Source organism: Ambystoma mexicanum, chromosome 5q (assembly GCF_040938575.1).
Source record: "Ambystoma mexicanum isolate Mex_15411 chromosome 5q, UKY_AmexF1_1, whole genome shotgun sequence".
Lineage (NCBI taxonomy): Eukaryota > Metazoa > Chordata > Amphibia > Caudata > Ambystomatidae > Ambystoma > Ambystoma mexicanum.
Genome location: NC_090933.1, coordinates 1,326,318,591 through 1,326,342,924, shown reverse-complemented (window position 1 = coordinate 1,326,342,924; position 24,334 = coordinate 1,326,318,591). Strand labels below are relative to the sequence as shown.

At 49.0% G+C, this 24,334-nt stretch overlaps 1 protein-coding gene across 11 annotated transcripts in view; it reads left to right on the top strand.

Annotated features, from left to right (window-relative positions):
• LOC138498527 (zinc finger protein 432-like) overlaps positions 1 to 24,334 on the top strand; it is a 103,270-nt gene that overhangs the window by 60,220 nt on the left and 18,716 nt on the right. For 2 of the 11 annotated variants that reach the window (XM_069622303.1, XM_069622304.1), the window contains 2 exons: positions 12,768 to 12,828; positions 18,453 to 18,580. The exons of 1 other annotated variant lie outside the window; for it this stretch is intronic. The gene's annotated coding sequence lies outside the window, so the exon portion shown is untranslated. Of the gene's footprint in view, positions 1 to 9,379; positions 9,626 to 12,767; positions 12,829 to 18,452; positions 18,581 to 24,334 lie in introns of those variants that run through there. 8 more of the 11 variants (XM_069622302.1, XM_069622301.1, XM_069622308.1 and 5 more) reach the window with 8 other exon arrangements.

Here is a 24,334-nt window from a genome sequence, read left to right as displayed (position 1 = left end):
GGTTCCAGTTCATAATGAGATGCAATGTACCCCAGTGTGGGCAGGGGGTTCCAGTTCATAATGATGAAATGTACCCCAGTGCGGGCAGGGGGTTCCAGTAATGTACCCCAGTGCGGGCAGGGGGTTCCAGTTCATAATGATGAGATGAAATGTACCCCAGTGCGGGCAGGGGGTTCCAGTAATGTACCCCAATGCGGGAAGGGGGTTCCAGTTCATGATGAAATGTACCCCAGTGCGGGCAGGTGGTTCCAGTTCATAATGATGAGATGAAATGTACAGCAGTGCGGGCAGGGGGTTCCAGTTCATAATGATGAAATGTACCCCAGTGCGGGCAGGGGGTTCCAGTTCATAATGAGATGCAATGTACCGCAGTGCGGGCAGGGGGTTCCAGTAATGTACCCCAGTGCGGGCAGGGGGTTCCAGTTCATAATGAGATGCAATGTACCGCAGTGCGGGCAGGGGGTTCCAGTAATGTACCCCAGGGCGGGCAGGGGGTTCCAGTTCATAATGATGAGATGAAATGTACCCCAGTGCGGGCAGGGGGTTCCAGTTCATAATGAGATGCAATGTACCCCAGTGCGGGTGGGGGGGTTCCAGTTCATAATGAGATGCAAGGTACCCCAGTGCGGGCAGGGGGTTCCAGTAATGTACCCCAGTGCGGGCGGGGGGTTCCAGTTCATAATGAGATGCAATGTACCCCAGTGCGGGCAGGGGGGGTTCCAGTTCATAATAATGAGATGCAATGTACCGCAGTGCGGGCAGGGGGTTCCAGTTCATAATGAGATGCAATGTACCGCAGTGTGGGCAGGGGGGGTTCCAGTAATGTACCCCAGTGCGGGGAGGGGGTTCCAGTTCATAATGATGAAATGTACCCCAGTGCGGGCAGGGGGTTCCAGTTCATAATGTTGAGATGAAATGTACCCCAGTGCGGGCAGGGGGTTCCAGTTCATAATGAGATGCAATGTACCCCAGTGCGGGCTGGGGGTTCCAGTAATGTACCCCAGTGCGGGGAGGGGGTTCCAGTTCATAATGATGAAATGTACCCCAGTGCGGGCAGGGGGTTCCAGTTCATAATGATGAGATGAAATGTACCCCAGTGCGGGCAGGGGGTTCCAGTAATGTACCCCAGTGCGGGGAGGGGGTTCCAGTTCATAATGATGAAATGTACCCCAGTGCGGGCAGGGGGTTCCAGTGCGGGCAGGGGGTTCCAGTTCATAATGAGATGCAGTATACCGCAGTGCGGGCAGGTAGTTCCAGTTCATAATGATGAGATGAAATGTACCCCAGTGCGGGCGGGGGGTTCCATTTCATAATGATGAGATGCAATGTACCCCAGTGCGAGCAGGTGGTTCCAGTTCATAATGATTAAATGTACCCCAGTGCGGGCGGGGGTTCCAGTTCATAATGATGAGATGAAATGTACCCCAGTGCGGGCGGGGGGTTCCATTTCATAATGATGAGATGCAATGTACCCCAGTGCGAGCGGTGGTTCCAGTTCATAATGATTAAATGTACCCCAGTGCAGGCGGGGGTTCCAGTTCATAATGATGAGATGAAATGTACCCCAGTGCGGCAGGGGGTTCCAGTTCATAATGAGATGCAATGTACCGCAGTGCAGGCAGGGGGTTCCAGTTCATAATGAGATGCAATGTAACGCAGTGCGGGCAGGGGGTTCCAGTTCATTATGATGAGATGAAATGTACCCCAGTGTGGGTAGGGGGTTCCAGTAATGTACCCCAATGCGGGCAGGGGGTTCCAGTTCATAATGATGAGATGAAATGTACCCCAGTGCGGGCAGGGGGTTCCAGTTCATAATGATGAAATGTACCGCAGTGCGGGCAGGTGGTTCCAGTTCATAATGAGATGCAATGTACCGCAGTGCGGGCAGGGGGTTCCAGTTCATAATGATGAGATGAAATGTACCCCAGTGCGGGCGGGGGGGTTCCAGTAATGTACCCCAGTGCGGGCAGGGGGTTCCAGTTCATAATGATGAGATGAAATGTACCCCAGTGCGGGCGGGGGGTTCCAGTTCATAATGGTGAAATGTACCCCAGTGCGGGCGGGGGGTTCCAGTAATGTACCCCAGTGCGGGCAGGGGGTTCCAGTAATGTACCCCAGTGCGGGGAGGGGGTTCCAGTTCATAATGGTGAAATGTACCCCAGTGCAGGTAGGGGGTTCCAGTAATGTACCCCAATGCGGGCAGGGGGTTCCAGTTCATAATGAGATGCAATGTACCCCAGTGTGGGCAGGGGGTTCCAGTTCATAATGAGATGAAATGTACCGCAGTGCAGGCAGGGGGTTCCAGTAATGTACCCCAGTGCGGGCAGGGGGTTCCAGTTCATAATGAGATGCAATGTACCGCAGTACGGGCAGGGGGTTCCAGTTCATAATGATGAGATGAAATGTACCCCAGTGCGGGCGGGGGGTTCCAGTAATGTACCCCAGTGCGGGCAGGGGGTTCCAGTTCATAATGATGAGATGAAATGTACCCCAGTGCGGGCGGGGGGGTTCCAGTTCATAATGGTGAAATGCATCCCAGTGCGGGCGGGGGGTTCCAGTAATGTACCCCAGTGCGGGCAGGGGGTTCCAGTAATGTACCCCAGTGCGGGGAGGGGGTTCCAGTTCATAATGATGAAATGTACCCCAGCGCGGGCAGGGGGTTCCAGTTCATAATGATGAGATGAAATGTACCCCAGTGCGGGCAGGGAGTTCCAGTAATGTACCCCAGTGCGTGCTGGGGGTTCCAGTTCATAATGATGAAATGTACCCCAGCGCGGGCGGGGGTTCCAGTTCATAATGATGAGATGAAATGTACCCCAGTGCGGGCAGGTGGTTCCAGTTCATAATGAGATGCAATGTACCGCAGTGTTGGCAGGGGGTTCCAGATCATAATGATGAGATGAAATGTACCCCAGTGCGGGAAGGGGGTTCCAGTTCATAATGATGAGATGAAATGTACCCCAGTGCGGGCAGGGGGTTCCAGTAATGTACCCCAATGCGGGCACGGGGTTCCAGTTCATAATGATGAAATGTACCGCAGTACGAGCAGGTGGTTCCAGTTCATAATGATGAGATGAAATGTACCCCAGTGTGGGCAGGGGGTTCCAGTTCATAATGATTAAATGAAATGTACCGCAGTGCGGGCAGGGGGTTCCAGTAATGTACCCCAGTGCGGGCGGGGGTTCCAGTTCATAATGAGATGCAATGTACCGCAGTGCGGGCAGGTGGTTCCAGTTCATAATGATGAGATGAAATGTACCGCAGTGCGGGGTAGGGGTGGGAGTATGGTTTGAGTCGGGGGCGGTGCAGGCGACGTGTGTACGATTCTATCCACTATGGATCACGTGTGGTTTCAGTGGGTTTCAATTGTAATTTACTTTCATGGCGTTGTCGGTTACAGTTAAAAATGGTTAGAAAAATAAATAAATAAAAAAACGCGGGGGATGGGCTGCAACTATGGTTTATTTACATATCGTTGGGGTCTTTCAATCATGGTCTTATAAAATAAGCCATAGCAAAGTGTGATGTGCACTCTGGATCTCGGAGTGCTTCAGATCGCACGGGCACGTGCGGTAGAAAGTAGTTTAAAGAGTTTGAAGTTTATAACGATGCTGGCATTAGACCAAAAAGGAAGCACCATCTTTATAGAGGGAACTTACAAATGGACCAAATATTAGTAGAGTATCATTCTGAACAATTCATCAATTTCACAACGTTCACAGGAGTCACCTACTAAAAGCCATAACTACCTAGAGGACCACCGAGGGGACAGAGCCAATTCACCATGGGCCTTGCACGTTCAAACCTCAGCGCTGCTTACAATGATACCAATGCGTACTGCCCATTTTGTAGCCAACTCCCTGTTAAACCCTTTCCCTCAGTTCTTGTGCGTATCCTGGACCTCGAGCGGTTTGTAGCCCCCCCTATGCCCACCCCCGCGCTACGATGGACTATAGCCAGGTGCCCTCATTGCATGCCTGTAATGGCCTTTAGCATTTTTGCGCAACCAGGACACCATTTGCACAGATAACACCGTATTAAATTTACTGAGTTGCAGGTGCAAGCCTAGAGGGCAGGTTTCTGGTGCTTTAGTTGGGAAGTGTGGGAGAGGACGTGAATATGTCGCCTGAAGAGGCAGCAATTGGCAGCAGTTTAACATTGGTGCCAGATGGGAGCTTAACACACTCACATAACAAACAAGCAAATAAATAAATAAAAACAATTGCTGGACCATTACAGATGCAGGGGGTGCAACGTTGTACTGGGACGACGGTATGTTTTACATTTTGTATAGGTTGAGCCCTGGGGCAGCGCGTGGGGGGGGGCCCAAGGCTGGAATTAGAATATTGGTGCTTTGAACAGGGGCAACGGCGGCGGTGCATTGAGGGGGCTCCAGTTTCAACTAAAACACAGCATGTTTACATTCAGGAAAGGAAAAGTACTGCGGGCCGCGTGTTGGGTGGCATGATGGCTCGTGGTTTGGACCCGCCGGGCAGTGCAGGCAATAGGTTTAATGCATTGCCTGGTTAGAATGGTGGCAAACACGGTGGGGGAGGTGGCAGGTGGGTTCACGGGAGGCGCGCGCCACTTTATTATCAGATCTCATTAAAGTGCATCAACTATACTCTGGTCAAATGTCACACAGATCAAGGAATAAGATTAACCAACAATTGATAGAGGCGGAGAGCATTTGGTTAGAACAACTGGCAGAATATGGTACGCCTACAGATGCCCATGAGAGCGTACAAGAGTCAAATGCCATCAGTTAGGTTCTTGCATGCTTAGCTTTGGCTAAACAGAACATTTTGGGTTTGGGCGCAAGGGCAAACCCCCCCGCTCTGGAAGGGGAACGATATGGAGCGTCACAGGTGCAATCTCCGGCCCAGGCTTTAGAAGCGGTATGCACAATAGCGCAGAGCAAGCTATGGGGAAGGTAGGGTGCGCAGGCTGTATCCCCCTCTCCCTGTTGCGGGGGGAGGGGTGCTCTAGCGGGCATGTGAAGGAGGGGCAAAGGGGGGGACGCTAGGAGGGGCAGATTCTGCGCAAGGAAAGGAGTGGGTGAAGGTAAGAGCGTACACGGGAGGGGGAGGATGGAAGAATTTGACAGGATCCCCAGCAAGAAGAAAGGATAAGAAAAAGGTAAAATTTGAAATTAAAATAATAGTAATCCATTGCTTAAATAAATTAAAGAAATAATCTAAATGCTTACAATTGAGGGCTCTCGTGGAGGGATCACAACGGCCAAGAAAGGCCCAACACGCCCTCCCCACCCCTGGTGGACGGGGGGGGCCTCCAACAAAATAACCACGCGGTCAAGGGAAGACCTTTTTTCCAATACGCCGCTGTCAGGACAGTTGGCCCTCCTGCAATGGAGTACAAACTAATGGATCGGTAACCGGCAAGGAACGCCATCACGCAAGGGTGACGGTCGGGGGCGGTGATCCCAAGCACAAATCATCACGCCACCGGTGGAATCCGGAGGGCATGCTTGCTGGTTGCGAATGGAACGAATGAGGGTAGAAGAACATTGTGCTGGGTCTATAGCGGGGGTCTTGGGCAGCACAGGCGCCCAGGTGCCTGAGGGGGAACTCACTGCTGCCGGTTGCCCGCAGTGAGTCATGGCAGAGCCACCAGTCGCGTGAATAGGTGTCTGTTGGACACGCCCAGCGGATGTTACATGGTCTTCCCGTTAGAAAGTACTGGCGGATACCACAAGGGGAACTGCACATCCATCAGCTTAGAATGAACGGCACCCAGGAGTATTAGACTCAGGGAAGGCCCCTATAAAAGGGGAGGGATAGGGGGCTGGGAAGACTTTCCAACTCCAAACACTGATGGGAAAAGAAAAAGGAGAGTAACAACAAATGCAAGGGGAGGGGAAGGAATGAAAGAATTTTAGTTCAAACAGGGTCAGAAGGAGGATGAAAAAGTTGGGAGGGGGACTGGGAACGATGGGTCAGCTGGGGGGGGGTTAGGAGAACTGGGGCAGTTACAAGGGACTGTTTAGGGAGAACTCTGGGTAATGCCTGGGGGGGGGGACTTGGCAGCTTGGGGGTAGTGGCCTAAGAGGAGCAGGAGGGGAGAGCTGGCGAGGACATTTCAAGCGTGGATATGGGGAATAGGATGGGGAAGGAATGACTCTGGGCTCTGGGGGGTATGTAGCAATGCTAGGGGGGGCTCTTGGGAACAGGAGGGCGTTTAGGGGAAGGAGGGGCCTGCGGGGGGGGGCAAAAGCGGTCAGAAAGAGAGACCTCCAAGGAAATGGGGAAGAGAGGGAAGCTTGGAGAAGGGAAGCATGAGGAGGGGAAAGGGGAAGTATTGGAAGGATCCTAAGAAAGAAGAACATGAAACAAGGGAAAAGGAAAATGCACTTAAATAGAAAAATGGGAAAGAAATGAAAAATAAAAATAAAAGAAAAATGGCCAAAGGGTAGTGAGGGATGGATAAGGAGGGACGGGGCCCGTAAGGACCGGAAGGGGCAGGGGGGGTTAGGCTGCTATTCCTCAGCGCAGAATTCTGAGGGTAGCGGCGAAACGGAACACCTGTCAGTTAACTCCTAACTTCATGTATGTTAATAAAATTTGCTGCAGCAATTTTACTTCCACTCAGACAACTGGTCATGCCTCTCATTTGGGGGCTGCAAGGGGGGGGGGGTTCACAGGGAGGAGGGTAGCGGGTAGGTAATGGGGGGACATAAAAGGGGGTGTGTGTGAACTGCTGGTGTAGCCGTGCCCCCACTGAGGGTGTCAGCGCTAAGAAAAACCAAAGCTGTACGCCCCCAAGCACAGGCAGCAGTGTCAATTGCACAGAAAAGGTGTACAGATTATGCATAAGCAACGCACATTTCCAACTCAAAAACAGAGAAAAACAAATGCGCAGCACGTTCAAACAAATACAGGAAGCGCAGGATTTCATGTAGAAGTGTTAGAACTAGGCTCGGCTTTGTGTGTAATGAGAATGCAAGTAATGCTTTGATTTTCGCAGCCAGCTCGAAATGATAAATCAGTGAACAGCGTGACTAAAAGAGAAAACAAGAAACTTTACCTTTCTGTATTCAGGGTTCCATGTGATATTTTCGTGGCAAAAATATCGCGATGCAAAAATATCAAAAATAACCCATGGTCCCTACGGGGGACACCCCCGCAACCCCTGCTGGCGATATTTTCGCCACCAAAAATATCGCCTACGGCCGTTCCCGACAACCATATGTACGGCGATATTTTTGGTGGCGAAAATATTACCTGATACCGTTTTCAGTAGGAACGTCACAAAAAAAAGGCTGAGTTTAAGTCCTCGAGCGTGATTGCCCAGACGAACTAGCACTCAAAAAATAAAAAACCTAAAGTGTTTATCAGGGCACGGACAAAAAAGGAAATTATCACAAAGCCTGTGCACCCCGCACACCCAAACAGAACACTTAGGTGCACTGTGGCTGCGCGTGCACAGAGTTGAAGTAGGGTTTCTGTGAGTGGGTGGGCAGAGCAGCAGACAGCACGGAAATTAAAGAAGCAGTGGAGTTAGGGGTTGGAAAAACAACAAAGTTCACGTAAGAGTGAACAAAGTAAGAACAAAGATTTACTTCAGAGCAACAAAGTCCATATGCTGCTGTTTATAGTCCATGTTACGGCAGCCTGGGAATCTTCCTCTTAGGCATGCAGCGTGGAGCCAGGTCCAAAGTAGCCAATAGTGAGTCCAGCACAACAGCACACTTAGGTAGACAAGCATTTAACAATGGGTGAACATGCCCGGGCTTTGTCTAGCAGAAAAGTCAACAATAGAATAAAGAGCCACATGTTGGAAACCATTTAGTGTGCAGACCATTCCTGCACGGATCTGAAATATGTTGGAGCAGCAGAACTATGTTTTGTGGTCTGTGGATATGTTTGTAGTCTGGGAAAAGTGGTGGGTGAGTTGAATGGGTGATTATGGGAGAGCGGTGTTGTGTGTTTATGGGTATAAGAAGATAAGTGAGGTGTGAGTGTTGAAGGGACAACATAGATCTGGAGGTAAGCATTGATAGGTTGAGCTGAGGGGTGCAATAGGGTGAGTGTGATGGATGAGCATGTGGTTGAAGGATGAGCTGGTCATTAGCGTGCGTGCACTGCAATGTGAAGATCCTAAATACAAGACATGATGCACAAACAGCTGCATTTTACAATATCTGCGCATTTGGAGCAATAGAAGCGGTACAAGCAATTATCATAAGGAGAAGAGGCTCTGGGATTAACTAGCAAGAGGCTTCTGGCATTAACTAGCGAGAGGCTTCTGGCATTAAGTAGCGAGAGGCTCTGGGATTAACTAGCAAGTAAAGGCAACACAGCAGTAAAGAGCTGGAGGCTGTAACATGACGTGAGAGGCCCAGCAGGGGCAACACGGGATGCACAGGAGCAATAGTGCATGATGCATGCACGCCCTGCAACATGAAGGAACTGAGCTGAATAGCTGACACATGAATACCTTGTAAGGTCGGCCTGCAGATGCAGGTTTAGGGACTAGAATTACATCAAGATGACAAGAGGGAGATAGTGCCCTCCCTCGCCCATGTTATCCTTTTCTCTGCGCATGCGCTAGTGACTCGTGTCTCAACGCTCTGCATGTTTAACATCTGTGCGCAGGAAATATATCATTGAATATGTTCTGAAATGTCCGCATGCGTGTCTCATGATGCTTTTCCTGCACATACTTTGGTGCTTCTCTCTCATCGCTCAGCATGTGTTATTGCTGTCTCAGCGCTCGGCATGTTTACACCTCTGCAGTAGATTCGTACCCTTGAGCATGCGCAGTGTGTTCCATGGTCTATATATGCTCAGGTCATCATGTGTTTACTGCGCATGCTCTGGGGATCAGTATCTCAGCTCTGCGCATGTCTGTTCTTCGGGTTTGCAGATCAATAGTCCGTGCAATTTGCAGTCATTCTTCGAGGTCCCGAGAGGTGCACAGGGTCCATTGTGTTTTTCTGGGAACTCAAATATTACGCTTTCAAATGTGAAATACATCCAGCGTTGAAAGTAGGCAGGAACTAAAGAGTACGACGTTCCCTTACATTGTGGGCTAACCCGTCATGCTTCCCTTATGGTAGTGGGTAGTTCCCATCCGAGAAACGGACCATAGCAACGGCCCGCCCACTATTCTCCACGTGACTTAATACGGTGGTGGCTGGTTCCCATTAGAGAAACGGACCTTAGCAATGGCCCGCCTGCTCTTCTTCACGTGACCCTTACGTCATCGTTGTGCTTTTCCAGGACCAATGAAGGAAGCGCTTCCGGGGCAGAGGTTGGATCCACTTAGGGACGTGGTGCCGAATTCATGTTGCAGGCTGCAGGGGCGGCGCGCGCCTTTGCACGTCATCACACAGGCGCAGGGAGAGGAGCCGTGCAGGCAGCAGGGGCGGCGCGCGCGTTTGCACGTCATCAGGTGCGGGGAGGGGAGCCGCGCGGAGCCCCTGCTGCCTGCACGGCTCCTCTCCCTGCGCCTGTGTGATGACGTGCAAAGGCGCGCGCCGCCCCTGCAGCCTGCAACATGAATTCGGCACCACGTCCCTAAGTGGATCCAACCTCTGACACTCTCAGTACAGGGAGCGGCTCCTGCGGCGGTGCAGATCTGGAGGAAGGAGGTGGGGGAGCAGGTGCGACGCGTTAGGGGCGGGGGGCTACGGGAGTTGCGGCCGTTCTTGCACAGGCGCCATGTGTTGTTGCTGGCGGGGGCTGTGTGTCCGTTGCTGGGGCCGATATGAGTGGGCAGGGGTATACTCCGGAGGGGGTAGGGGTGCAAGATGGGGTAAGGCCTGCTCCTGGGAGGGCGGAAGCAAGCGGGCTCTGGGGTCTGCAGGGGTTCCTACTGGTGGGGGTGCAAGATGGCCTATGGCCTGCTCCTGGGAGGGTGATGCAAGGGGACCCTGGGCTCTGCAGTGGTTGCTGCGCCTAGGAGGGGTGATACATTGGGAGGCCAGGGTACCCTGGGCTCTGCAGGGGTTCCTGGCGGTGCAAGATGGTGTAAGGCCTGCGCCTGGGAGGGTGATGCATTGCGTAGTAAGGGTACCCTTGGGTCTGCAGGGGTTCCTGGTGGTGGGGGTGCAAGATGGCCTAAGGCCTGCATCTGGGAGGGTGATGCATTGGGAGGCAAGGGTACCCTGGGGTCTGCAGGGGTTCCTGGTGGTGGGGGTGCAAGATGGCGTAAGGCCTGCGTCTGGAAGGGTGATGCATTGGGCGGCCAGGGGTAAGCTGGGGTCTGCAGGGGTTCCTGGTGGTGGGGGTGCAAGATGGCGTAAGGCCTGCGTCTGGAAGGGTGATGCATTGGGAGACAAGGGTACCCTGGCGTCTGCAGGGGTTCCTGGGGGTGGGAGTGCAAGATGGGGGTAAGGCCTGCTCCTGGGAGGGTAATGCAGTGGGAGGCAAGGGTACCCGCGGGTCTGCAGGGGTAATGCAGTGGGAGGCAAGGGTACCCGCGGGTCTGCAGGGGGGATGCATTGGGAGACAAGGGTACCCGCGGGTCTGCAGGGGTGATGCATTGTGAGGCAAGGGTACACTGGGGTCTGCAGGAGCTGCTGTGCCTGGGAGGGTGATGCATTGGGAGGCAAGGGTACCCAGGGGGCTGCTGTGCCTGGGAGGGGTGACACATTGGGTAGTAAGGGTACCCTGGGGTCTGCAGAGGTGATGCATTGTGAGGCAAGGGTACACTGGGGTCTGCAGGAGCTGCTGTGCTTGGGAGGCAAGGGTACCCTGGGGGCTGCTGTGCCTGGGAGGGGTGACACATTGGGTAGTAAGGGTGCCCTTGAGTTTTCAGGGGTTGGTGGTGGTGTATCTGACAAGGGGTCCCTTAGGACTGGAGGGGGGAGCCCAAGTGGGAAGAAAAGTGGCAAGGGGGATGGTGGGAAAGGAAAATTTGCTGCGGGTGGTGGTTGCCAGTCTCTAGTGAGGGTTTGGTGGGAGCTGGTGTTGATGGTGGGAGGAGAAAGGGGGGGTTGCATGAGGATGTCAGGGGGGTGCTGCTTTGTAGTAGACCCCCATCCTCCCCTGTGGATCGGAGGGTGGAGGGCAGTGTGTGGGTGGGTGTGAGGCTGCAGTTGAATCCATGGGGGCAGAGTTGGCCCTTTTGTGATGTCAGAGTGGGTCTGGAAAGGGATTGGTGCTGTGCAGTCTGTCCAGGTCATCAGTGGGGGGCGTTTGTTGGTTAAGGGTGTGGGTGAGCTGACCAGGAACAAGGCATTGGATTTGGGAAGTCTTGGGAGACATCCTGTTTCTGTGTTGGAACAGGGTGGTGCAGTGTGTAAGGGAGTGATTTATGGTGTACCTCCTTTGTGTGCATGACAGGGACATGGAGTTTGTTGCAGGAGTTGGGGGGTTTGGAGGTGTGACGGTTGGGCAGGAAAGATCCTGATGGGGGTATCATTTCTACGACTGTGGCTATTCGGTTTAGGGGGAGTGAGGTGCCGGAGCATGTGTTTTTGGGGTTTCAGCGGTTTCTGGTGAAGCCTTATGTCCCCGCCCCACCTTAGGTGCTATAAATGTCAGGAGTATGGTCCCGTGGTGCGATCTTTTTGGACGGAGAGAAGGTGTGGTAAGTGTGGTGGTCCCCATGATATTAAGGATTGTGTCTCTGTATGTACACCAAAGTATTGCAATTGTGGTAGGGATCATGTTGATTATTATAGGGGGTGTGTTGCACAGGTGGAGGCCTGTAAGGTTGTGAGCACTAAGGTGAGTCGTAACATCAGCTGCAGCAGTTCAGAAGGTGCAGGCGGAGCAGGTGGTTGTGGTGGGTAGTGGTGAAGCGACTGGAGGTGGGGGAGGTTCAGTCTTTGGAGGTTGAGGGGGTGTCACTATCAGAATGGAGGATTTGTTGTGTTTTATTATCGTAACAATTAATGATGGCTGAGTGTCAGTCGATCTGACGGGTTATAAGCTGTGATGAAGGCAGCGAAGATACGTTTAAGGATGTACATAGGATGATGAGTGGTGGTATTTTTGTTCTCCCTTGTCGCGCTCTGGAACACTTGTGTATGAGCGCGATACAAATAAAATATCAATATAAAAGTGGACCATAGTTGCGAAATGCAAGTAATTCCTTTTGCGGCAGGCTGTTTGAATAGTACCCAATTGGGTGGGGGGGAGGGGTTGTTGATCAAATGTAATGCAAATTGTGTGCAATTTAAAGAATATTTATTCAGCAACAATGTTAAAAACTACCAGTTGCACAGTGAAGCAACTCATCAAAGTGGCACGCTTGGACTGGAAAAACTCCCACACTAGCAGTTCTTGACTCGCAATGTTATAAAACCGGTTTCATTTGTATAGCAGTGATATTGGGTAGGAGTTACTTATCTGTGGGGTGTAGTTTGGGAGTGGCGCGCATGCAGAGCGCAGGGGGTGCATAGTAGTGTTTCGCCCTGGGCACCAACTGGACTAGTAAATGTCCTGGGTGGATGGGCTCCTTTTAATCTCCCTGGGACCTCAAATGCTACGTTTTTAAATGTGAAATATGTCTTATGGAATCTTTGGGGAATCATTTGCTGTGGGTGAGAGACCAGCGACTATTCACTCCTCTTTTAGTGAGAAAGTGATCATCTGTTTTGGCCAAGTGTTATTTACGTTGTCTCTGCTTGTTCTTCATAAACCTCCAGTTAATCCTGTCTTCTGTGTTTGTGATGGACGGTGCATTCCTGGCGGGGAGAGAACAGAAGCTCCTCATTGGATGTTTCGATTATATATCATTATAGGATGTCTTGCGTTTGTAGTCTTTAATAACGTAATAATGTCTTCCATTTCTAGATCTAAACACAATATTGCGTTATCCTACTCTGCAAAACGTAAGACGCACAGGCACCAAAAGGTAAATAGCTGCTGTAGTTTTTATCTGCACAGGTTGTCCTATGCTTCTGAGATAGCCGGTCTCCCACCCTGCGTTCCTGTACCCTTTATGTCTCCTTCTCTCCTGTCTTGTCTCCATTCCTGCCTCTTCCTGAAACTGGTGTCCAGATCCAAGTTTAGCATCCAGGTCTGTGGCTCAGTGGACTAGTGCATACTCTGGTAGGATCCATGGTTGTGTGATCTCATAGTCACTAGTTTGAATCCTGCAGGTCCACCCAGCCCTTCATCCATCCAAGATTGACAGAATGAGCCTCTGAATTTTGTAACAATGAAAATCTGTTACCTTCTGTCTAGGACACCAAAATACATTAGTGTGTGTGGGGGAGCTGGGTACACTCTACAAATACACATAGTATGTTATGTTAATCCTTTCCTCTGTGCCGTCCTATTAAACTCAATTGGTAATTCGCTATTGGACCTGTATGGTGGATCTCGGCACCTTTCTATAGGGGGTGGAGGAGTGGAATTTATAAAAGTGAGTTAAATAAGCACATTGGTAGCTACACCTAGTGTTGGTTGTCCTCTTTGCTGATCACCTGGGGAGCAAAGGATTGATGGTAAAGCCTTAATCGGGAGGGGCTGAATGAAACAGAACACCAGATCTGCACTTTGGTGGGTGTATTTTTTGTTTCTAGGAATGAATGAGTGAGCGTTCTGGAGGGGAATTGAGGGCATGCGGTAGAGTCAATGGAAAGGATGGTATGGAGTGCAGAAGTATCACAGACACACATGCTCCCCTTGCCTGCCCACCCGCTAGAGCAGTCGCAACATGAGGTGATTGAAACGGTCACCCTCGTGATTGTTAAGGAAGGTGAGTCAAGGACAGTGACATGCCCACTTGCACACGTTCGTGAACGGTTAGCAAGTCGGGTGACCCGAGTATTGCAGGCTCCTCAAATCATCTGCATCCCTTATTTATTCACTTATTGTCGCCAGTTGTGGGATAAAATGACCAACTGGCATTGTTAGGTGTTGGGATCCCCTATTGGCTAGCAGCCCGTGTGCATTCCTGATGACCCACTTTGAAGTACTCTCCCACAAATTAATCTGGGAGGGAAGCTCCAAGATGTGGCTCCATCAACTGGACCTAGGACTTCATCAAGTCCTCGCAGCTCACACCCTGCAGATACTGTTCCAAACAGTAGCACGATTCAGTCATGACACGTGCATAGCTCTGCATGACGTGCTATGTGAGGGATCTAACATCCTGATATTGCACCATCATGGCAGGAGGGGTGCGGGATGGACCTCATCCGTTAAGGCCTCAATCACTGATGTGACAAAGCCTTTATGTGAAATATAGCATTAAGAGTCGTGGTTTTAGGCCACAGTAACCTGACGTATGTGTTATATGGTACCACCTGCGGGGGTTTTCAGAAATAATCTCTTGCTCATACCCACACTCGCCTCACTGTAAAATCTTGATGTAGTAAATTACATGAAAGTGGGCAGCGTAAACCGTAATAATGAAAAAAAATCAGGGTGGGAGATCAAAACAGCAAGATTTTGTATTAATTTATTTAATCTCAAAAGAATAGCATACTGGTAAGTATTTACTTTTTTTCACAAAAAGACAGCGAACAGACAGGTTTTGCACTTTATCAATGGGGGTACTTCTGAGTACCAATCTCTTCAATATTGAGGTTATTTTCCTCGTATTAGTGCACATTCTCTAGCGAACAAATGGACATTTCAATATAAACGTGAGTAGGTGCTGCCCAGGACTACTAGTGGTCCATGGGGTTTGAAAAACATAACACACAACAATATGTACAAACAGAAAAATGAGACAAGGCGTGTCACAGATCGACACTGTAGTGTTTCGGCCAACTGTATCGGTTGATTCAGGATAGGGGTGAAGGGTGACTCTGTCCGTATGGTATCTGTCAGAGTATAATAAAGATGTGAAAAGGCTGTTATGATCTCTGTGATGTGTAATTTATACTTTTTAATACTTGTTAGTGGCTGGTTGGTGCCGAACAAATACACTAGATCGTGTATTCATGTAGAGCTCACCGTCAAGCAAAGGTGCAGCGGTAGAGCTTCTACAAATGGTCCCTCAGTGTTTCATGGTGGAGACTGGTGTAGCGGTGTACTGAATACACTGCTTTAGAGAAACGAGAGTGTAAGAATCACTCTGGAAATCCTGGGCACAATAAGTTGGCCAGGATGTGGCAGCGCCTGTGAGTGGCAAGCAGAATCCCCAGGTCTGAGAGAGAAAGGATTGAAAAATAACATGTACTCCGTCAATTTAAAATAAATGAAACATGTCAAAACAAGGGTGATACTGAGTGTTGGAGCATGCGTGATGACAGGGAAATACAATGTGCCGGGAGGCATGCCTCAAGTAATAAACTGCGTGTAGTTATCACATAGGAGTGGGTGAGCCATCAGGCGGTGGGATTGGGGCACAGTACCGGGTTATTTGTGCGCAGCGTATATGTGCAGTGCATGCGTTCATGTCTGTGCCCGTGATGTAGTGGGGACGTGGACGTTAAAAACAACTTTTCAAGCGTCTGACACTCACTAGGTGATACCTACGAGATTGAACGTGCATGGCATTTGGAGGCCATGCTCAATGGGGTGTATGCAGCAGATGGATCGTGCATAAATCCGTGTCCATACCCGTGGGGTAATAAGGGCGTGAAGGGACCTCTGTGATTAAACTTACTTGTAAGATCCGTGAGCGTCTGACTCTCACTGCATATGCAGCAGTGTGTACTGAGAGTTGCCCTGGAGATAAGTCCCGATGCTGTATGGTATGCCCCGCCCCCAGGCCGACGCCGCCAATAGTGGTGGGCCAATGGGGACAGGGGTGTGCGCGTGACGTGGCGCACAGCTCAAGAGAAAGTGAAAGTGAGTCTGATTGGCTAAAGGTACATGCAGCTTGGCCAATAATCAATGGACTCAAGATGGGGATTGTCCCGACTTAATTATGTTGGAAAAATGTGGTCGCAAGGTGCACGAAAAACGGCGCCTAATGCCTGAAGCATGATGGGAATTGTAGTCTTGCACGAGCAAGCGTCCATGTCAGGATTTGTGCAAAAAGTCTGTTATTAGAGCCGCTGGGAGGCAGCAGATGAATGCCCACACCTGAGCTCTGTTTCTATGTGAGGCTATGTGTATAACTCTCGGTACTGGAAAAGGTGGCATGATTTGCAAGATACAATAAATGACTGGTAAGAACAGTTCGATGATGTACTGAATGCAACTGCGGAAAATATATCTATTATGTTGCACAACTGAGTTAAAAATGTAACAGCAATGATCATATCCATGTGCATAACATCCAACGGAATTGGACCCAAGCAACATTTGATCCATGAGAAGTAATGACGTAGTCTAAGTCGAATGTGTAAGGCACCAGATGCGTTTTACAGAGAGAACTTTTTCAGACATTGTGTTGGATGCTATTGTTTGTGGAATACAATATAGTACTGTTTCATAATTTCATGCAGGTGCAATGGGTGGCTGGTTTTGACAATTCGATTAGGTACTAGATACAAGTTTCATCAAAGAGGTGTGTCTGTACACAACTAAATTAATTGTGTGGTATCAATGATAAAATCCATGTGCAATAAATCCAACAAAATAAGACCCACGCAGCATTTGTTCTGTGAAACGTAATTACGTGGTCTGTCACAGATCTCGAGCACCAGATGCATTTTTACAAACAAAAACAATACGGTCGCATAATTTCATACAGGTATATACATGGCATGGTACTGATTTGTGTACATCAAAGAAAGATGTGTTCCAGGTTTTCAGTAGAATAGACTATGGGCTACAAAGGCGATATGTTTGGGCAAGGTCATGACCTATGACTGAAGCTACAAAAGTCTATGCTGCTGTGTACTTGCTAATGTAAAATGATGGTGGGGCGTTGGTAAAGGTGAGAAATGCCCGTGTGGTATGGTACCTGGCAAACAATCTCATGTGCCAGGTGTGCTGGGTTAATTCCAAAAGTGCTTCCATTCGACTGTGATATTCAGTCCATTTTTCGCACTGTCTAATCTATGTACCCATTTTTGTTCCAATTTTGTTAGGGATAGATTGATATCTCCACCTCGTTTTTGTGGGGTCAGTTGCTGTACAATTGCCCATGTAAATTGCTCATTGGTGTGTCCTTTCTTGGTGAAGGGTTTCACAAGTGGTTTATCAGCCACCGTATTTTTGATGCATGATTTGTGTTCATTAATCCGTTGTTTGATGGGCCTGATTGTTTTGCCGATGTAGATTAGGTCACACGGACAACTGATGACCTAGATGACGAATTTGCTTTCGCAGTTGGTGTGATTTGTTTAGAGTCCAGTAAAAATCCTTATAGGTGAATGTTGTGCTGGATTTTGTGTATCTACAGGCCACACATCGACCGCAGCTGAAGTGTCCAACCACAGGTGGTTAATCCCATAATGGTTGCATTTCTTTTTCCGGTTTGAAGGTGTGTATCAGTGTGCCTCGTAGGTTTTTGTTCTTTTTGAACGCAAAAAGTTTTTTTTTTTTTTGCCAGGGTCCCCTCATTTTTGATGAGATACCAATGTTTATTGATGGAGGCTTTGGTGAGATTACTAATGGGATTGAAGGTGGTGACACAGACTGTCCTGTCGATGGGATTTTTAACATTGGGGGTAACACAGATGGTGCGGTCTGTGTTTGCTGTTCTCATTTTAGCCATTCTTATCGATTTTTCTTGGGTACCCTCTCTCTGTGAGACGTATTTGTAGCTGTTTGGCATGGTACTCAAATCTCTCTTTTTCGGTGCAGTTTCTGCGTACGCGAAGGAATTGGCCGTACGACAAGTTGTATTTAAGTCCTTCTGGATGGTAGCTTGTAAAATGCAGGAGGCTGTTCCTGTCTGTAGTTTTCCTGAAAAGTTCGGTCTTGAGGTTGTTTCCAGAGCGATATGTGTGTAGGTCCAAGAAATTGATTGTCTGAAAGTCCCATTCCAGGGTACATTTTTATATGTTGGTTCCGTAGATTGAGCCATTGATGGAAGGCTACAAGTTGTTCCTCGCTGCCTTGCCAGATGAGGAGGGCATCATCTATACCATACAGCATCGGGGCTTATCTCCAGGGCAACTTTCAGTACACACTGCCGCATACGCAAAATATATACTGAAGTAGTATTGAGCCGCCTGGATTAGTGATGATCTTATTGGTCACCATCAGTCAGGTTTCTGCAGTACCCTAAGCACTGTGGATCAAAGCTTGAGGTTACGCTTAATATGTGACAAGTATGCTGTATTAAGGAACATCAATGTGTATTCCATCTTTGTAGTCCTTCGTACAGCTTTTGATACTGTGCCAAGGAGCAGCCTGGGGAAGTTTTACGTAGTTTAGACAGCCCATCGCATTTGCTTGCGGCCTTTCAGATACTTTATTCAGGTAACGCGGCTATGGTGTGCTGGGGCACTGATGGGAGCACACCGCAACCCTCTTGCATTGAGAAGGGAGTCCGCCAGGGTTGTGTGCTGGGTCACAAGCTCTTGTGCATTCTCATCAATGTGATTAATGCTTATTTGGTGTCTGCATGTAATGATGCCCCAAAACTGACTGCTGATAACAGTCCTTCTCTCTCTTAAACAGATGGGCGCCAAGAAACAATTTGAGCTATTCAGGGATTTCCGTGGGGGAAATGGCCTAGCCATCAATGCCGCACAAACTAGGAGCATGGTCTTCAGTGTTGGGGAAAAGAAGAAACCGAGACCCCTAAGGTTAGTACTGGGAGAGGGTTGCATAGATCGGGTTGACCACTATGATTATCTCGGCTTGAAGGTGGCGTTGTCCTGCTGTTGGGATCTGCACATGGCCACGGCGAGGGGCTCATTGCCTACATACAGTGGGGTCCTCTAGAGCTTCTCGAGCAACTTTGGCAATGTTGCTGTCCTACAAAGCCAAAGCAAGGCAGGCACGATCTATGGAGCGGAGCAGTGGTGGCAGACAAACTGTTCACTACTAACTACAATTGAAAATAAATATCTGACGAACATGCTGGGTTTCCATTTGGCTACCCCGAATATACCGGTTTGGTTTGAAACAGGGATCCAAAGTCTACATGCCGACAGCAGCCAATTTATTACTGAGTTTGCTTGTGGTCAAATGAACTGTTAGTTAAGTATAGGGAGGCCGTGAAAGATGTTTTGACGCAGGCTGGGGTTGCGGCTCTGCCGTGGGTCGTACATATTAAGGTAGAAATGAGAGTACCGGGCTTGAGGGAGCTTTGGTGCATTCCCTCAGCTATGACTGGTGCAGTCCAGAGAGGTGAAATCAGCGATGTGGAGGAATTTTGAATGCAACTTTGTTGCTGAAGCCGAAGGTTCAACTGCTTTGCTGCGCTACTGTAATATGAAGCAGAATATGGGTTATGCGGGCCTTGCTGTGCTACTGTAATATGAAGCAGAATATGGGTTATGCAGGCCTTGCTGCGCTACTGTAATATGAAGCAGAATATGGGTTAATCAGGCCTTGCTGCGCTACTGTAATATGAAGCAGAATATGGGTTATGCAGGCCTTTCTGCGCTACTGTAATATGAAGCACAATATGGGTTATGCGGGCCTTTCTGCGCTACTGTAATATAAAGCAGAATATGGGTTATGCAGGCCTTGCTGCGCTACTGTAATATGAAGCAGAATATGGGTTATGCAGGCCTTTCTGCGCTACTGTAATATGAAGCACAATATGGGTTATGCAGGCCTTTCTGCGCTACTGTAATATGAAGCAGAATATGGGTTATGCAGGCCTTGCTGCGCTACTGTAATATGGAGCAGAATATGGGTTATGCGGGCCTTGCTCCGCTACTGTAATATGGAGCAGAATATGGGTTATGCGGTCTTGCTCCGCTACTGTAATATGAAGCACAATATGGGTTATGAAGTGTATTTGGGTTTTGTAAACGCCAAATATGAAAGATCATTGTATGCTACATTTCTAATGGGGCCTCAACCAATCACTAGCCTCTAATAAGTGGGACCATTCTGTTTTTTCGACTTGAAACCCCCCAACCCCTCCCCCCCTTGTGTGTTTGCATTTGTGATTTCTGCTCTGATTCTAGCGATGTGCCTGTAGTTTTCTCAACAAGTAAATATCTTGTGTGGGCATTGAGACTGAGAAGGAAAAGACCATGTTGATTATATCTGGGGAAAATTTACTGTACTAATGATCACCATTGCCAGAGGTGTTTTCCTCTGTGTGTTTTTGATCTGCACTATTGGCGGTTTCATGCCTTGGTATGAATGGGTATGCATACATCTAAAGAGTACTTCTTGAATTTTTGACATGATTCACTACATTTTATATTCACTATATGTCCGCCATCAAACACTCCACTGACATCTGCCTCCTTCTTGAAGACATTGACCTCGACATTCTCACACTTACTGAAACATGGTTCAATGCCAGCTTGGTCACTGCTTTTGACTCTTCTCCCTGATGGCTACGAGATCATTTCCAAGCCATGACGTACCCGTGCTGGCGGTGGGGTTGCCCCTTATCCCTGAGTGGGTTCCTTCCTCCCTCCTACCCACTCAGCTCTACTCTTCCTTTGAAAGCTTGGTTTGCAAGTCATCTTTCCCCCCTCCTCTATGACCATTTCCACGGTCTACGGGCCCCCTGGTGCTACCACCCTGTGCCTCCTCTGAATGGGCTGATTTCTGCTACTCTCTCCTCTAAGCTCCATTCTTCAGCAACTTCAACATCCACTTGTACTCTGCTTTCACAGTGTCCACTCTCTTCCTTGACCTCTTCACCTCGCTCTCCCTCTTTATTTTCCCTTCGGGTCCAAACCACACAGCAGGACACTCATCCACTCTGATCTTTCCCGCACCACTGATCGCACCTCTTTCCTTGTCAGACCACTCTCTCCTCCCTTCTTACCTGGGTCCCCTCGGCCCTTTAACCGCACCTCCTCCAGCCCAGCCAATATCATTCACAAACATCTGTCCGTTTAAACAATTGTCAGGTGCTGTCTTCACATCCAACTTCATCCCCCTCTGCCCCCACCCAGACTCTACCTCTGACTCTGCTCTCAGCATCCTCCATCTGGCCATTACTAACACTCTGGACATTCTTGCCCCAGTCATGAGGATCCGCCTGAAACCTGCTTCCCAAGCGCAATACCTGGTATGACTCCGAACTTGCAGCCCTGAAACGTAAGTGCAGAGCTGCGGAACTGAAGTGGCAAACTTCGGGGGTTCACCCTCTGACAAACTGTCTTGTCGCCTGCTCCAAAGACGATAAAGATTACCTGTGCCAAGAAAAGGACCCACATCCAGGCATGGGTATCTGGTGCATCCAACAACACGGCTGAACTCTTTAAAATCTGCAGGGAACTAGCCAAGCCTTCTGCAGTCTCCTCCTTCTCTCTTTCGTCCCAAGGACCTCTGCAATGCACTGGTCACACACTTCACCACTAAAACTCTGGACATCCTGAGCACCCTTGCTACCCTCTCCTCCAGCCTCTCTCACTCTTGCTACTGGTAATTTCCCCTCCTCCCTTGTGCACCCACTCCTGAAAACAAACTTCAGCAGATCCCTACCTGTCCAGCCAACTACCACCCATTTCTGTCACCCCTTGCTTGGGAAACTCCTTGAGAAGCTGGCCTTTCCCTAACTTACCTCACATACTCAACTTGTTGGCGGTCTCCACAACCATCAATCTGGATTCCGAGCATCCAGAAACTGCTCTTCTTAACACCTGTGAAGAGCTGCTCCCATCTCTGGATACTCTCTCCTCTGCCTTTGACACAGTCGACCACTCCATCCTCATAAAACTGCTCCATGAAACCCTTCATATCTTGGAGCAGGCACTGGACTGGCTGACCTCCTTCCTAACTGATTGTTCGTCCAAGTTAATCTGGGCACCTGCTCTTCACCTATCTCCACCTGTGGTGTCCCCCAGGGCTCCAGTCTCTCCCCCCCATGGCTTTTTTTTAGCATTTAACTTTCTCAGCTGGCACTCCGCATTGCCTCCTTCTCCCCCAGATTCCAGTATTACACCGATGGCGCACAATTCTTTTTCCAACTTCCTGCTGACCCTCTTGCAGACTGCCTATCTGCCACCCAGTCCTGGTGCACTTCCAACAATCTCTGCCTCAATGACAGCAAGACTGGCCATCCTTTATGGGCTCTCCCCCTTCTTCCTCTGAAGCCGCAAACCTTGGAGTTCTCTTTAACTCCTCTTTCCTTTCTCCCGCACATTCAGGACATTGCGAAGAAGTTCAACTTTCAACTCGTCCTTCTCAAAGGAATTCTCCCATTTCTCACTTTCCCACAAAAGCTCAATGTTACCAAAGCTCTGGTTCTCTCTAGGCTAGACTACTGCAACAGCCTTCTCTTGAATCTACCCTCATCCTCTCTATGACCCCTGCAGCTAATCCAGAATAGGGCAGCAAGGTTTATCCTTGACCTCAAGCCCAGGGACCGCATTGCTCCTTCCCTAAAAACTTCACTGGCTAGGAGTTGCTGCAAAGATCAAGTCCAAATCCCTCTGTATCATCCAATACGGATGTCTGGGGCCACGCTATCTACAACTTGCTCTTACTAAATTCTCACCCTCTAGACCTCTACATTCCTCTGGTACTAACTATCTGCGTGTCACGCGTTTAGCTAAACGGAGGGCCGCAGGCAAATCTCTTTCCTCAGTTGGCTCCCTCTTATTTAATAGCCCCCCCTTCTTCTTGAGCCGGATCTCCTCAAATTCCGGAAGCTCCTCAAGACTTTCCTTTTCACCTCGTCCATCCCTTCTTCCCTCCTCTGCTAATATCAGTCGCTGTGATTGGTGTTCGGGGCCCTGGCCTTCCACACCCAATCGCCTCCGCCACTGCCTGCGCGCTGCACATGCCTTGACACTTAACCGCCTTTGCCACTGTAGGCTTGCACTTTTACACCTGCTGCTCATTCACAGGCACTTCAGCACTTACCCCCCTCCCCCACTCTACCCCTCTCCTCTCTGCACTTGCACGCTCTGAATGCTCACAAGGCCTAGTAGGTTTGTCTTTATCTTCCAGTGTATTGTTTTCTATCCCATGTTACCTCCCTGGTGCCGTGTGGGCGGTTAGAAACACAATTTACTTGTTGTACAAGCACCTAACAAATGCACAATGAATACAAAATAAACCAATGCTCTGCAATAGGGTTTAATATTTATGAATGTTGAAATGCATTGTATTTTTATTATATTCTTTTTACAATTTGTATTGTATGTGCTTTTATGACATTGCATGTCAAAATAAAGCTTTTATGGTGATGATTGATTAAATCTCCTATATTTGCTTTTATTCAACCTGATCACCTTGATCTCTGTGTACTTTATAGGAGTATTGCGCTTAATGCCCCGATTGGCCTTTCCCATCTCCCTCTTTGCGTCTCTGACTTCCTTATGAAAGTAGTACTGAGTAGTGACTTTGGATGATATTATAAAGCTACCCTTTTGTATTGCTGCCACTGTTTCTCTTAACCGATCTTCTGTCACGTCCACCGATAGGCTGCCAAACTGATCCCCAGTCAGTGGTGCTAAGATTGCTGACAAGATTGTGTACTTTCTGCAAGTTTCTGTGCGACCAGCTAATCCTATTTCCACCACAATGTATGTCGAGGTCCCTGTTAGGACTGATTTTCTATACTCTGGCCTGGTTGATGAATGTATAGAATGCCAACCTATATTGTGACAGACAACTCTGGGGAGCTGTAGCCAAACCAGTTCAGGTAGCACATGCTAAGTTATTCCAAGGTGGTGAGCTTGTAAACGGTCCACAAGGAGTTCACACAATGGGAATCACAAATACACTTAGGCAGGATGTATAAAAATACAATTATTTATTGGCCAAAACACACTATAGAAAAATGACTACTAGCAAAATAGATGCATATATACATTGACTTATCAGAGGGCATAATATGCATAACCCCTGCAAAGGAAAGGTAAGGTTATATTTATGAACTCAAGGTCCACAGAGAATGTTCCTCAACTAAAAATGGCCAGCCCTAAATTGTCTGGGGTCTTTTGCCCAATAGTTCAGGTCAAGTTCCACAGCATCTTTGAGGCAGGAGAAAATGCAGATAGGGTCTCTGGGGTCCAGTGAAGGTTTCTAATTGTCAGAGTACAAGTTAAACTAGCTAACAGAAGTAGCCCCAACTTTCAGAAGTCTTGCGCAAGCAATGGCAACGCCAATAGTGTTAGAAAAAAGGTTTATTATAAGTTCATAGTCTTATAAAGGGAGTATAGGGGTAGGTAAGAAGCTCTGTAACTTACCCTCGTACTCCCGATTCTTCCCCAGACTTGGCAGGGCAAAGGAAGAGGGCCTGAGGTTGCTTTTCCCACCGAAGTCGCAGTCCTCGATTCGCAGGGGTTGCAGGTTCTAGCTGATCTCTGGTTGGTGTCTTTCACTGTTGCAAGGACTCTTGAATGAAGAATGTATTTAAACGCAATGTGGGACCCCTCTCAGGACTGGACTCGAGTCAGGTAAGTGAT